Raw genomic sequence first — 16,225 nt, 5'->3', positions numbered from 1 at the left:
GTGCATAGGAGTTCATGGGCTGACAAAAGAAATTTGGATTTTTATTCCCAACACAATCAGAAGCCCCTGTTAGCCCAACATTAAACTTAGTTGGTCACAATCCTCTTTATTTATATAATGTTTTAATAAACAGGTGCTGCTTCACACTTTGGTGACCCCCTTTCACTGCTGAAAATGGATAGTGACTGAGATGAGCTCTTCCAGGTTTGAGACCATCTCATAGTCATTGTGAACCCAGCACCTAGCACAGACCCTTCATGAGTAATTACTCAATAAATGATATGTGGAGTGAATTAAAAGCCTGAAAGGATGGAAAGCTATGCCATTTATAAATGTTTCAAAGAACTTGAAATGTTTTATCCAAACATCTAGAAAATTTATGTTCAGAAAACAAGACACAAGCTTCAAATGTTTTCATTGGTACGAGAAAATGAATTAGTCTTACCTTTTAAGGCTCCAGAAGGTGGAACCAGGAGCCATGAATGGTAGTTCCAGAAAATCAGGCAATAAAATGGATTTGTCATGAGGTAGGAAATTTCTTATCATTTGTTCTCAAGCAGAGATTGTAAAGCAAATATGGCAAATATCACAGGAAGAAATTACTCTTCTATTAAAGGCTGAATTACATATTTTAAAAGCCTCTTTCTACCCTAATATTGTAGGATTCCTTAGAATTGAAGGAAGGAAAATGATTAGATGAAGAAGTAGATGTAACTGGAAAGAACTTTTGTACAACAAAAAAATTTTTAATTTTGCAATTAAATTGCAGAATAAGGAGAATTATTTAAAAGAATGGGAAGCAAAGGAACTTTCAATAAAAGATGTCAGTATAAAGATATTCTTATTATACCCCTCATTCTGACACTAATATAGAATTTAAAAAAGAATAAAAACTAAAGGAAAAAATTTCATCACCAAGAAAGTCTATAAAACTCCCAGAACTCAGGTCAAAAGCTGCAAAATCTATCACTAAAACTAAAGGACCTCCCTAATAATTCATAGCATTTTTCAAATTTTTTGTAATACACAAGAAAGCCCTAATAATATAAAATTTAAAAGGTAAAGATTGGGTTTGTGGAAAGGTGGTGGGGTGGGGGGACTTCTATTTTTCACTTTGTACCTTTCCCTACTCTTTGAACTTTTTAAGGTAAAGATGTATACATTTTACATTTTAAAAACAATTTCAAAAGAATAAAAGTGATGGAAGTAAATTTGTTTTGAATGTTTTCAAGGAGACATAACTTTAGAGATATAAATCTGTGAATATGAACAAATTAGGAACTCCCTGAAGGAAAAGCAAAAGGTTAGCCAATGTAAAATGTGTTTTTAGCTCTACACCCTCCAATCTTATAAAAAAACAAGTTCATAGAAACCTGAACTTCCAATATAATTGAAAAAAAAAATTGATTCACACCACTCTGTAGAGACACCTGGCAGCTAATCAGAAATAACACGTACTCATTAATAAAAGTACAGTCTTCTCAACAATAAGCACAAGTCCGTGTACACAGCTGTAGGCATAGTCTGAGATTCTAATCTAATTATATCCTCTTCTAAGCCTCTAGAGTTTAGGTATGCAGCCTATAGGCAGTGCCTTAACATGCTAATTTCAGTGGGAAAAAATATAAGTGAGTGGGAAGAAATTTTCCCCAAATTCCAAGGTTCAAGTAGATTCGCTGAAGAATACATTTTGTCTTATGTGAAATTTATTATGTTGGAAATATCCTGAATGCTAAGCCATGTTTTAAAGGGAAAATTGCTTTTAATGCCAGTTATAAGAATTGACCTGGAGCTTTACAGAAGTAATTCCATTTGCCTTTCTTTTTTAAGAAATCTACATTCCACCCAAAGCATCTGTAGGCTACAGAATATTATCAGACAACTAATACATCCCAATCAGACTGAATTTATTTATAGACAACGTTCTTTTTGCAATGTTAGATGCCTCATTAACTTGATTCAGCTTGTGCATAGCAAAAATATTCCCTCCCTCTTCAGATTTTTGATAGAGTGAATTATAATTTGTCTAACTCATTATAAACCTTTAGTTTGGAGGACATTTCAGAAATGTGTAGTGCTACTTATGTGAATCCTGGATCACTTGTCCTGGATTAATTATGTGCTTTATTTATTTTTCTTTTGGAGGAAGATGAAGTGGCCTAGCGACCATTCTTACTTTTTACTTTGCAAGGAAAATAAGTTAAAATTTAATTTTGCAATAAACCTCCTCCCAGGAAAAACAAAAAAATGAATTTGTGTTTGAGTAGATACTATCATATACATTCTTGTCAAGTTAGTGGTATATAGATGGGACAGTTGGGGTTCTAAATCTCCTGGAGCCCTAATAATTCACCTTACTTTTTAGATATGTTCACCTGAGAACAAAACTAAGGAGATACTGTGAAAAAACAGTGCATATAACTCCCACATTATGTTAAACATCTTAAGAATTTGAAATTTCCTTTTGAATATCACTATGTTCTTTTAATTGGCTTGCATTTTGATAAGCATGGGGGAAAAGGATTTTTCTTTCTGAGTGTTCCACTACAATTATTTCAGACTTATCATTTTTAAACCAGATATAATAGGTTAAATTGAGCTCAGAAAAAAGGTAATAATTTAAAAACTAACATATTTCCCTTAAATTCAACCTTTCATGCTCTCAGTGAATTTTCACACAATTGAATAAGAATATTTAATGTTTGGTATAAAGTGGCCACCAGTTTTACTGGGAAATATTTCCACATTTTTTTAAAATAAGATGGTAATTTTGTGAAGAAGAAAAAACAATTTTCTCAAATTATGCCTGCAAAGTTTTTAATCTATATGATTTTATTAACCTGTTCTATATGCCAGAATGTGGAATATCCAATATATATTGTTTTCTTTGTCCAACAGATAACAGAGAACATATTTACTATCTCATAGCTCTGATACAGTCACAATTGTTTTAATCAAAGTTGGTCATGTAACTTCAATAACGAGAGGTAGTTTCACTGCTGAATCTCAATACTTGAAAATATGTCGCCGAAATAGGAATACCTCAAGCAAGTTTTAGGACTTCTATTTTTAGTCAAGGAAAAATGTAGAAATCCTTTCCATCCTGCAAAGCAGTTTTTTTGTTTTGTTTTGTTTTGTTTTGCTTTTATCCCTTAATATGTGTCTTCTAAGTGAGCTGTTTAGAAAAAAGGATTAAAAGGAAATCTCTAAATATGAAATCCCCTATGTGATTGGAAAAGAAAAACATTCTTATAATGTTTTTAAAAGCACCCCTACCCAGTGTTTTGCCATCAAAGACCATGGCATTAACTAGAAAGTTTTCTCCCCTTCTAGACCATGAACAGCCCTGGATCCATATAGTTTGATAAGAATTCTGGTTCTCACCAAAAAACTGGGAATTTATGCAAAACAATGTGACCTACATCCATCAGATGGAATACTGCTCTTTCTGATGGAAATAAGACTGGAGAGTTGAAAGGGTTTAAAGTTAAGATGGCGTTCCTAAACTCTTGAAATCGGTCTAGTTTGCCAAATGTATGCCAGATAGTATGGATCATGGTTGAAGCATATATGACTGGCCGGTTGATGAGCTGTCTTTTTCAGAATATGTAAATGGAAGTTATTTGTAACCCAATATTTTGGTCCCAGAGAAACTCTGAGTTTACCTATCAGGCTTTGAGACTTCAGGGTACATATGGTAAGCCCAAACTAGCCACCATCTTCTATTCTAATCACAGTTAAAGTCAGCTGTGGGAGGCTGCCGCCCTTGAATGGTTTATAATCAGCTTGAGACATGAAACTGACTCACTTCTGGAAGTGTGGGGGCTGTTCTTTCACTCTTTTCAGTACATGAATGCCACCATAAAATAAGATTAAATGCCCTGGGGTTTCCCCCGCTGCTTCTCTTCCCTATTTGTTAACTTTTCATGGTATGTGGGCTCATACTGTATTTATATTTTCTCAGCTTCAAATTATCTCACTCACAATTTAGCATTGGGCAGCCTGCTTTGCTACACTTCTAGAATAGGATATATTTTCCTATTATGCTATATTTTTATCACATTATTTTAAAGAGGTGAATACTTTAAAGATAAGTGGATATAATACTTAAACTCATTAAAGTTTAATATCTGTCTTGGTGCCCCACTCCTTTCAATGTCATCTCTTGGGAGATTACTTGTGAGCTTCTTTCACACTGTCTAAAGGTAGCTGTAAACTTGTCCTCTAAAATACCATTATTAGGGAATCACACTGCAATTATAGACTTTCTTCCTAAAGCTTCTAAACTTCAAGCTATAATGTTTTATCTCCTTCTTTTAAAAGTATATTACCTTCGAAATTATGGACATATCTTCTAGGATCTTATAGATATTTACCTCCATTTATGTTGTTATTCCCTTGAGTTTTTAAAAAATCTTGTAAAGATCTGTCCCACTTAAGTTATTCCTGCCATAAACTTCAAATAATCTTCCTAGCAATTTCACAAAGGTAAAAATCTGGTATGACTGTATTAGTCAGGAAATTATGCCATAAAGACTGTTAACTTATATCCATGAACTAGAAGAATAACGCTTACTGGTACCATGGAACAGAATAATATATAGAAAGAGAAATAAAAAGATACATTTTAAAATCTTTCTCTACCATGGACACAGACATAGGCAAACTCTTTGAAACCCCCAGTATGCTTAGCATAGCATTATTGCCAAGGTGTGTTAGCCATATATTAACGAACACCTCTGTTGGCCCCACACTGACTAAGGTGCTGCTACTTCTTACTATGGTGGAAAAAGATAATAGGCTTTCTCTGAGTTCCAAGTTCTCTTGCCATTGGCGTAGTATCTCTTCCCCTTACCTGGCCTAGATTAATTGTCCCATGTGGATAGCTGCCTTCTGCATGTTTTTCAGTTTGTAAGTAGTCATTCAACTCTGACACTTTTTTGTTCCTTCTTCAATATCATCCTTGACATTCTCCCTCATTTTTGACAGTGTATTTATCCTCATTATATACTACATTACTACATTACCAACCTCCATCTGCGGTCTTTGATCACATAATTTTAATCTCATACCACTGATCATCCAACATCTACAGTACATTCAGAATGTATGTTCCATTTTGTAAATTGCAACTGCATAAAAGCATTAAAGCATGATATTTAAAAGACATTAAACAATCAACAAATTGATTCTTACCTTGAGTATTAACATAAATGCATGAATCTGGAGTCTCTGTTTCTTACCTTGAAAATAATTGAGACTCAATTAAAAAAATTTAAAAACCCTTACAATTCCAATTTTGCTAAATTGGGATACACTTATAATCTAGAGTTTCCAAATTGATGAGCAAGATCCCAAAGCCATGTGAGATAAAACAGAAATGAAAAGTTATGGGATGGGATGTGTGGGTGGCTCAGTGGGTTAAATGTCTGGCTCTTGACTTCGGCTCAGTCATGATCTCAGGGTCATGAAATCAAGTCCAGGGTGGAGTTCTGCCCTAAGCTGGGAGACTGCTGCAGAGTCTCTCTCTCCCTCTACCCCTCCCTCCTACTCTCTTTTTCTCTAAAATAAATAAAATCTTTTTAAAAAATTTTTTAAATTGTTAAAAGTTATGGAATCTTAGTAGGAAGATCACCCTGTAACATCAAATCTTTAAAAGTTCTACCAAAAAATACAAGCCCTGAAGGAAAGAGATATGCATTGAAATACAAAAACTATACTCCTATTGTTGTGGGTGCATGTATTGAGGTGAGCTGGACTGTGTCAGCAATAACATTACTGACCCAGTCTGATCAGAGAAAGCAGGAAGATACAAAGAGTAATACAAACACTGCACATGTTCTGGAAATGTCTTTTCCTGGCATTTGAGTAGAAGAGACTTTGTGTTGTGAAAATCTAGCACACTTCAAATCTATTCAGACTGTTCCCCCAGCCTAAGAATCTTCTGCAAATAATTGAGGAAATACAGAATCAGTCAGTGATGAATAATAAAAAATAAATAGCACAAACATTAAAAGGAGAAAAAAGTACAGCATAGGCAACAAAGAGAATACTCAGCAGGAAAAAAAATACAGAAAAAATACAACTGTAGCAAATTATTTCAGCAAGAATTTTAAAAACATAGCAAACTCCCCTCTGAAGGAAGACAGAAATACAGGACTCAAAGAAGAGATGGCAAAACAATAAGGGGAAATAAATTATAAGCAGACAGTATTTGGAAAAGAATTAGAAGAATAAAACTGTCACTGTTAAAGACAGAACTCAGATGACTACAGGGATTTATGCTTCTACTGTCATGGAGGAAATAGTACAGGACTCACCACCTACTATTACCAAATAGAAAAATAGGAAAATACGAATAAAGTGCTTTTAGACATTGCACAACAGGCATCATGTGACTCTGATCACTAAGAGAAGAAAAAAAAATAGGTGAACTTTATAATCAAACTAGATTTCTGCTTGGAAGAACTTTCTGGACCATACTGGAAGGAGGTAGATCCCAAGCAGAGCTCGGTCATACAAGAGTAGTTTGAGACAAAGACAACAGGGAGTGTGTATCAAACAATTCCCAGAAATTTTAAAAGGGTGGGAAAACTTCAAGTTCCCAAAAGTCAGAGAGTAGATTCCTCATTCACTGAAGACCTACCTAGAGCATTCAATAGAGACACCAAGAGAGCTAAACTAGGCCTAATGTAAAGACTGTCCCAATCTACTCTACCACAGCTTCAAAGAAAGTCCTAATGGGATAAAACTTAACTGCCTGGAAGAACACAATTATATGACAGCAAGCAACTTGAAGGAAAACTTTTAAAAATTCAACACTCAGCAACATGAAGTTTATAATGTATAGTATTCAATAAAATATTGTTACATGTGTGAGAAAGCAAGAAAATTAAATCCATAACTAAAAGAAAAATCCGCACAAGACCACAAGTGACAAAGATGAAAAGAATTAGAATAAACCAACCTTCAAATAGGTATCAAAAAATATGTTCAGGAATTTAAAGAGAAACATGAACATAATGAGGAAAAACATGAACATGAAATACATAACAAAAATATAAAACTCAAGAGAAATAAATACAATATATGAAAAGATAAATTCACTAGATGAAATGAACAATAGATTAGACATAAAATATTTTAAATTCAATAACAGAAAATTGAATTATTAAGACAAATACTAAAAATTCATTTAAAATTTTAGGTAGAAGTAAAATGTATGGCAAAAATAGCAGTAAAAATGGTAGGAGGGAGGGGCACCTGGGTGGCTCAGTGGGTTAAAGCCTCTGCCTTCAGCTCAGGTCATGATCTCAGGGTCCTGGGATCGAACCCCGCATAGGGGAGGTCTCTGCTCAGCGGGGAGCCTGCCTCTCTCTCTCTCTCTCTCTCTCTCTGCCTGCCTTTGCCTACTTGTGATCTCTATCTGTCAAATAAATAAATAAAATCTTTAAAAAAAATGGTAGGAGGGAAATGGTATACTATTATTTGAAGGTATACTATGGTGAAAGTGTGTCAGTCAGAATCTAAACAGGAGAGAGAAACCACACAGCAGTTTGAACAGGTTAGTATAATATAAAGAAAACATATTAAAATGAAAATAAAAACATGAAATATAAACCAGAGAATGATAAAATTGGTTATCTATATACATACAGAATGGAAAGAATCACATGGAAGGGATAAGGGATGGAATGAGACTGTTCTGAGCATGTCTTTTTAAATAGTTTCCATTTGGAAGTATTCATAATAAAAAAAAAAAAACTTGAACTAAATCAACACTTAAGAAGAATGGGGAGAAACACCTAAAACTAAATGGAAGAAATAAAGAAAGAAAAAGAAAGGAAGGAAGGGAGGAAGAAAAAAAGGAAGAAAGAAAGAGAAAGAGGCCAACAGCATTGCAAATAAAGGACATAAATGCACTAAAGAAGGAAAAAATAATAATACAAGTAAGTTTTGCACACAAAGCTTTGGTTGTATGCTGTCAATCTAAGGAAGAGAAAGAACTAACAAATTTTGAATACTTCTTAGTACATTTGTTATTCTATATATAGATAATCAAACAAATGAGTTGATATTGTTGTGAGTTAGGGTTTTCCCTATGGAAGAAGGGAGATACAAATAAAAAAAAAAAAACCCTATAGGTTTGGTTTGCAATTGAAGGAATCAATAGGCACTCTTAATTTCATATATCCATACATACCATAGTTCTGTTGAAAGGGACTGGAGGCAATAGTACACCAAGAATGAGCACATCAACTGGCACAAAAAAATCAAAAGTGAGTCAAGAAAAGTACAAAATGAGTCTAGAACATCTTATCGTATAAAGGGTAGTATCTAAGAAAAGGATGAGGACAAATGCCAAGAAGATAGAGAAGACAGAGCATAGGGTCTCCTGTTAGTCAACTCTGGGACAACTTGAGACTCAAAATAAATATGGTAGTAATGGAGTATAACCCGATGATTAAAATAAAATCTGTAAGTCCACACTGATGAAAGATTATAAATAGATAGATGATGAATTGATAAATAGATGATAGGTGGAGAGATGGAGAGAGACAAATGATGATAGGTAGATACATAGATACATAGAAACAGACAGAAAGGAAGAACATTTTCTCCATTATAGTAAGATGACACCACAAATAAAGAGTGATAGAATTGGAAAATTGTTGTTTTGCAACCTACATATTTAAGAGTAGTTCAAGTAAGAATCACCAACGGATGCTAAATCTAAAGGTAAAATTATGACAAACAGTAGGATTTTTACATGGTTCTTAAATGCCTCCCTACAGAATTGCTTATTGGTTGCAAGAAGAAAATAGTAATCATGCAGGGGAGAAACAAAATTAATATCAACAATATGGACCCATAAATATGATACCATGAAAAGGATATCTCTTCTGTTGTATTCCAGCCAGGTTGGCACAACCAGAGTCTAATAATAAAGAAAAATCAGGCAACTCTAAATTGAGGAACATTCTATAAAATAATTGGCCTTAAAATAGGTCATTGATATGAAAGATTAAAAGAAAGTCTGGGGGTGCTTGGCTGGTTCAATCAGTAGAGCATGTGTCTCTTGATCTTAGGGTTTTGAGTTTGAGCCCCACATTGGGTGTAGAGATTACTTAAAAATAAAATATTTTAAAAATATATTAAAAATTATTTTTTAAAAAGACTGAGGAAGTTTTCAGCTTAAAGTAAATAACAACAAAAAAGACATAAAAATTAAATATGATACATGATCCTAGAGTGTATACTCTACCAGTGTTAAGAAATAATATAAAAGGGGTGGCTGGCTGGCTCAGTTGGAAGAGCATATGACTCTTCATCTTGGAGTTGTGAGTTAAAGCCCTATGTTGGGGGGTGCCTGGGTGGCTCAGTGGGTTAAGGCCTCTGCCTTTGGCTCAGGTCATGATCCCAGGGTCCTGGGATAGAGCCCTGCATCGGGCTCTCTGCTCAGCAGAGAGCCTGCTTCCTCCTCTCTCTCGCCTGCCTCTCTGCCTACTTGTGATCTCTGCCTGTCAATAAATAAATAAAATCTTAAAAAAAAAAAAGCCCTATGTTGGGTGTAAAGATCACTAAAAAAAAAAAACTTTAAAGAAAATACTGTAAAAGACATTATTGGGAACATTTTTTAAAAGACATAAAGTCATTCTATCAAAGATAAGTTTCTTAAATTTGATAACTATACTTGGATTTCATAAGAGAAAATTTTTTTCTTAAGAAATGAACACTACTCAAGTTTTAAAGGAGGAAAGGGCTTAATATATACAACCAACTCTCAAACGAGTTAGAAAAATAAATCATACACATATATGAGAGAAAGAAAGTATGCATGAGAGAGGTGATACAGCAAATGTGGTAAAATATTAAAAATTTAAAAATTATTAAATATGAAAAAATATCTAGACATTTTCGGTACTTTTCGTACATTTTCGGTACATTTTCATTATAAGAATATAATGTTTCTGTAAATTTAAAGTTTTTTTTCAAAAATTGGTTTAAGTATGTCATTTACAAGTATGTGGTGAATAGTATAGCAGTGAATGTAACAAATACTAAGATAGTAATATAAATTTAAAAATATAGCATGGAGGTTAAAATTGAGATATAGGGTACTTACATAAAATTCCTTATCTTTCTTAACAAGTATTTAATAAATTATTATATAAAGATGTAATGTGATGAAAGTCTGTTTGGTGAAGGTGAAATTAAAAAATTCAAAACAAAATATTCAAAACTGGTAGAAAGGGATGCTATAGAGAGAGGTAGGAAAGAGACTTTAAGTAAATAAAACATTAGCAATACCACACATACACACATACCTCTACCTAAATAGAAAGGTTTAAATATGTAGTACATTCAAAGTCTGCAAGTAAGCATCATTAGCGATAGCCAAATTACGGAAAGAGCACAAATGTCCATCAACTGATGAATGGATAAAGAAAAGGTGGTATACATATACATTGGAGTATTACTCAGCCTTCAAAAAGAATGAAATCTTGCCATTTGCAACCATGTGGATGGGGCTAGAGTGTATTATGCTAAGTGAAATGAGTCAGAGAAAGATAAATACCATATGATCTCACTCCTAAGTGAAATTTAAGAAACAAAAGAGTTGAACATAAGGGAAGGGGAAAAAGAGAGGGAAGCAAACCATAAGAGACTCTTAACTATAGAGAACAAACTGAGGGTTGCTGAAGGGAGGTGAGTGGGGGAGTGGGCTAAATGGATGATGGACATTAAGGAGGGCACTTGGTGTGATGAACACTGGGTGTTATATGTAAGTGATGAATCACTAAATTCTACTCCTTAAACCAGTATTACACTATATGTTAACTAACTAGAATTTAAATAAAAATTTGAAGGAAAAAAAAACCCAAATAACAAAAACAAAGTCATCAAGTAGTCACCATCAGGACTATAGATACAGATAATGGTAAACATTCCATGACAAGAAAGTTATAAACAATGAGAAGTTATAAAGCAACTGAAGGAGAAGAACAGAAGAGACAGGAAAGACACATAGCATCGTGAATCTTTAAAAGAAAACCTGCCATGATAGACTCTGTCAGTGTAAGCTGCTTTCACATGCCCTTTACCCTTGGTGAGAGCTGATCTGACTGAACCAGACCTGCAGACCTCAAAGGTTCACTGGAAATAAAGACTGAAAGACAATCTGGCTTGGTAGAATGCAGGAATGGGATCCAATAGAGTGATTAGTAAAGATTTGTCTATATAACCTTTTATTTTAGAATAATTTTAGATGTACTGCAAAGTTTCAGAGGTAGTACAGATAACTACCATATACTACATATTGTGTCTCCCATTATAAACATCTTATATTAGTATGGTACATATGTTGCAATTAATGAACAAACACTGATACATCATTATTAACTAAAGCCCATATTTTATTCATATTTCCTTATTATTTGCCACAATTCCACCCAAGACATCACATTAGCTGTCAGGTCTCCTGAGCCTTCTCTTGGTTGTGGCAGTTACTCAGACGTTCCTTGTGTTTGATTATCATGCCAGATTGGAATACTGGTAAGGTATTTTATTCAAGCAGGGTTATGAGTTTTAGAGAGGAAGATTCAAGGCTAAAGTGCCATTCTTTTCATATATCATGAATACATATTATTGATATGACTTGTCACTGTTTTTGTTAACTTTGATCACCTGGCTCAGGCGGTATTGGTCAGGTTTCTCCACTGTAAAGTTACTCTTTATCTCCAACTTTTTGTTCTGTACCCTTTGGAAGGAAGTCGCTATATGTAGCCCACACTGAAGGTGTAAGGAGTTATACTCCATCTTCTTGAGGATAGAGTGTCTACATAAATCATTGGGAATTTTACTACATAGGAGATTTGTCTATTCACCCCCATTCGTTTATTTACTCAACCATTTATTTATATCAGGATGGATTCATGGATATTTATCTTATACTTTGGATTATAATTCAATACTACTTTATTTTGATGCTCAAATCATTTCAGCTTTGGCCATCAGGAGCTATTTCAGTTGGCTTCTGTATCCCTTTGACATACTGCCATCACTGTTGTGTGTGTTGAATACTTCCTTACTTTCTGACACTATAAGTTTCTCCAGGTTCATCTTGTATATTCCCTGCCATAGCCCTAGAATCAGCCTTTTCTCCAAGGAGCCCTAGTTCCTGTAATCAGAGAGTGGCACTAGAAATCAAGATCTATGTATTAAGTGTGCTAAGTGTGCTTGTTGCTATTAGGTGTCCTTGCTTCTAGGCCCTCTCATCTAATAGAGTAAGGAAATATATGGGTTTATATTAACTTTTGTTTATGCACCTATCTATAAATATTTCTGTATGTATCCTTCTGACTCTGTATTAAGCTAAAGTGAGTTTATGCTGATGTCTTCCACTCTATATTACCAAATAGTTCATTCTAGCCTTTTCTTATTTGCCTGTATTCTCCAGCTCCAACAGTGAGAAACTGTTGGCTTCTACTATATGCCATCCATCTACCTAACTGTTCAATTTTAATATATAGGCATAGTGGCTTCAGAATTGTTAGCTCATACCTTTATGGAAAACAAATATTAACCGAAGTTATAAATGTTTATGTGGAATCCCTTTGCTTTTGGTCTTACAGACTCCACTCATCTTCAAACTTACTAAGGCAGGACTTTTACTATCCATCCCTGCAGTGAGGTTGTTTTGTTAATGTCATACAGTTAGATTGTTTTGTGACAATATGCATTCCATTCTGAGATCTCCCAACCTTCTAAAAGACTTTTTTATTTGCATACATTAAAATTCATTCTAGTGCTATAAAAAGTCCTCTGGGTTTTGACAAAGGCAGAATGTTGTGTATCCATCATTCCTATATCATACATAAAACTTCTCTCCACAAACCCCTGCTTCTTGACCTGAACCAACCTGTCTGCAAATATTAATAGCCATACCCTTAAAAAATTATTATCCTTAAAAAAGTTCCTAAAGGGCATAATCCCCCCTACTTTTAATTTTCCAGACTTCTCAGCCCAAATCTCCTTGGCTTCTTTTTTTTCCCCCTTAATCCCTCAACCCCCACTCCCAGCTGCCTGCATTTCCTTAAGGAATGGTTTTTTTCCACCCCTCTCTTTCTCCCACACTGTAGGACTATATGAATAGGCCAGATGAACAGTTGAATTTTCCAGGAAATAACTTCACCAAGATGCCCAGTGATAGGTAAATATCCAATGATGATAACCCCAGCACCAGCAGTGGTAGTTCAGATGCAGATCAGAGAGACCTCACTAATCGAGAGCCTGAAGAAAAAGAATAAAGAAAATCTTGTCACAGGGGAGGAGTGGCGGGGTGGGGGGGCAGGGGAGAACAAAACAAAACACCCAAATCTCTAGAAAAACTGCTGCTGAATTATCTGCTAGTGTGAAGATTTCAGAAGGAGCTAACTGAGGTCATCCACATTCTTCCTCCCTACCGCCATCCTGGGGCTCAAAGAGATAACATTTATGAATGGAGATTAGCTGTATTTGGTCCACTAGGTTTTGTGCATGAAGGTGGTATGGTTTTTCTGGACATCACATTTTCATCCAATTATCTATTTAAGCCACCAAAAGTTACTTTTCACACCAGAATCTATCGCTGCAACATCAATAGTCAAGGACCTGTCTAAATATCCTTAAATCTAAATATCCTTAAAGACAACTGGAGTCCCACTTCCACAATTTCAAAGATTTTGCTGCTGGCTTGTTCCCTTTGGCAGTCTGCAGATATTCAAGTTAGAAACATTGCTTTTCAGTATTTGACCAACAAAGCAGAATATGGCAAGATATAGGCAACCTAATTCACATAATTTCTATGCAACGGGAAGGAATAGGGACACCTTCTTACTGTACTGCAAACTTTTTAATTTTATGTTTAAGTAATCTCTGCACTCAACATGGTCTCAAAACTACAACCCTGAGATCAAGAGTTGCATGCTCTACTGACTGAGCCAGCCAGGTGTCCCTGTGCTGCAAATCTTTATAGCCTTTGCAGCATCAACTTCTGTTGTTGGGGAAGAAAAAATTTTCCTTCTACCACTCTAGGAGTTTTTTTTCTTTTTTTTTTTTGGTCTGGTTTAATAATCGAATTAACATAAAACATCAATGGGAGAAAAACAAATTTAATTACATACATATGGAGATCCCATAAAAATATGAAACATGGAGATAAGTCAGGCAGTTGAGGCTTATATGGCATCTTCACTGAAGGAATGTGATAGAGGCCATGGACTTCAAAAGGGAGGAGGGTGATTCACAGGATAAGAAGTGCAGATGTGTAGTAACTGGATGTTTGTCCTCCCATACAGATGAGTCATTCAAGTAAAAAAGTTCTCTCTTGGTTATAGTTCTTTCTCTGGGTTAAGCCCCCTATATAAATTGTTTTAGGTAGTTTAAGGGAGAGGTAAAAGTTTTTCTTGAGTTTGCTGTGTCTTGATTGCCTTCAGCTCAAAATAGTCCACATGCCAAAGTAGCACATTTTGGGGAGAATTTTTCTGAACCCTCATAGTGTACATACTTCTTTTTTCTTCTTTTATCCCTTGAAGACTGAAATATTCCCCAAAAGGATAAATGTTATTAAGAGTAGAATTTTGGGGGCGCCTGGGTGGCTCAGTGGGTTAAGCCGCTGCCTTCGGCTCAGGTCATGATCTCAGAGTCCTGGGATCGAGCCCCGCATCGGGCTCTCTGCTCAGCAGGGAGCCTGCTTCCTCCTCTCTCTCCCTCTGCCTGCCTCTCTGCCTGCTTGTGATCTCTCTCTGTCAAATAAATAAATAAAATCTTAAAAAAAAAAAAAAAAGAGTAGAATTTTGTAGCTGTAGGTTTGCAAGTAGACATTTTAAACAGACTAGTCTTCATTCTTTGGGATATTGAAGTGCATATTGTGGTATACTAAGGATACTTGTCCTGAAGTTTATCATTGATATATGATATATATGATACTGATATAATCATTGATAAATGATTATAGTGCATTTTATATCCTATATTACACAAAGTTGTGTGTGTATTGTACTGCATTTTAATTTATTATTTGCATGAGGTTACAAAGGTAGACATAGAGGTTCAGGGATAAGGTTATTTATAGTAAACATCTATCTCTTTCTTTGTGGTTCATGCCGTTGGAAAAAACAATTTATCTTTTACTTATGTCAACTTGTAATAAGAGAATGTTTTTTACCCTTTGTAGCTCAGAGACCACCTGATGTATTATCTCAAACACAATAAATATGCTCCTGAAGGCAAAAAAAAAAAAAAATCTTAAGGGTTTTAACAACAGCTTTATAAAATACAGGATCTGAATGGCTATATTGTATTTGCTTCCTTGGATATTTATAACCTTATGAGAGCTCATCTATATTATATATTACCAGGAATGCCCATGTCCAGCACATATCTAGCACACAGTAGAAACCCAGGGACCATTTCTGAATAAAGATAGCAATCCCAGTTTCTCCTAATTAAAATAACCCATACATAGTTTTCATTCTAAAATTTTTCTGATTTTCAAGTTTTTTAATTGGGAAATGTGGGAAGGTAACTAAAGCTTTGAGATTCAACATCTGTTCTATAGGTATATTTATGATGTAACACATTCATTACTATCTCTATAGAGATTCTGCATACACATAATGAATATTTCATCATGTCTTTGCCTATACATTGAAAGTGTGAACAATTTTTTTAATAGCCTAGATTTCCTCTTTTTAAAATGCTACAAAAAATTCTGAATAGGGAAATTATACATTTTTATATCCAAAACAAGAAATGTTCACAAATTTTATTTTCTACAATTTAGAATATGTTGTACCCTATAGGCAAACAAGGTCAAGCTTATAATTTTCATAAATGTAATTTTGCAAATTTCATAAAAGCTAAAACTCCTTTTACTTAATGTAATGAACAGGTGATGGCGACATGCATAATGCAATTTTCACAAATGAAGGTAAATGTAAGTTCATATTTCTGTATTCAAGAAAAATATGAACTAACTCAATAAAGATGAGCAATATTAACCTTAAGGAGTTAATCATCAGAGTGAATGAGGGAAAATAGTATAATTAGCAATATCTGAAGATAGTCATTAAGGTGAACCAAGGTACATAATATAGTTTGCAATATAATGTAAACAAAGCCAGAGTTCCCATAGCAACACAAACTTTTCTTCAATGTACACATACTGTATTTTGGATTACCA

The 16,225-nt window shown here is 34.5% G+C and overlaps 1 pseudogene; it reads left to right on the top strand.

The window, feature by feature from the left end:
• The first annotated feature begins 13,199 nt into the window (after positions 1-13,199).
• Positions 13,200-13,823, top strand: LOC111140579 (annotated as a pseudogene).
• The last annotated feature ends 2,402 nt before the right edge of the window (positions 13,824-16,225 follow it).

The sequence above is a fragment of the Enhydra lutris genome, unplaced genomic scaffold, assembly GCF_002288905.1.
Source record: "Enhydra lutris kenyoni isolate GAN:26980312 unplaced genomic scaffold, ASM228890v2 scaffoldscaffold4, whole genome shotgun sequence".
Classification (NCBI taxonomy): Eukaryota; Metazoa; Chordata; class Mammalia; order Carnivora; family Mustelidae; genus Enhydra; species Enhydra lutris.
This window is presented reverse-complemented; position numbering and strand designations above follow the sequence as displayed.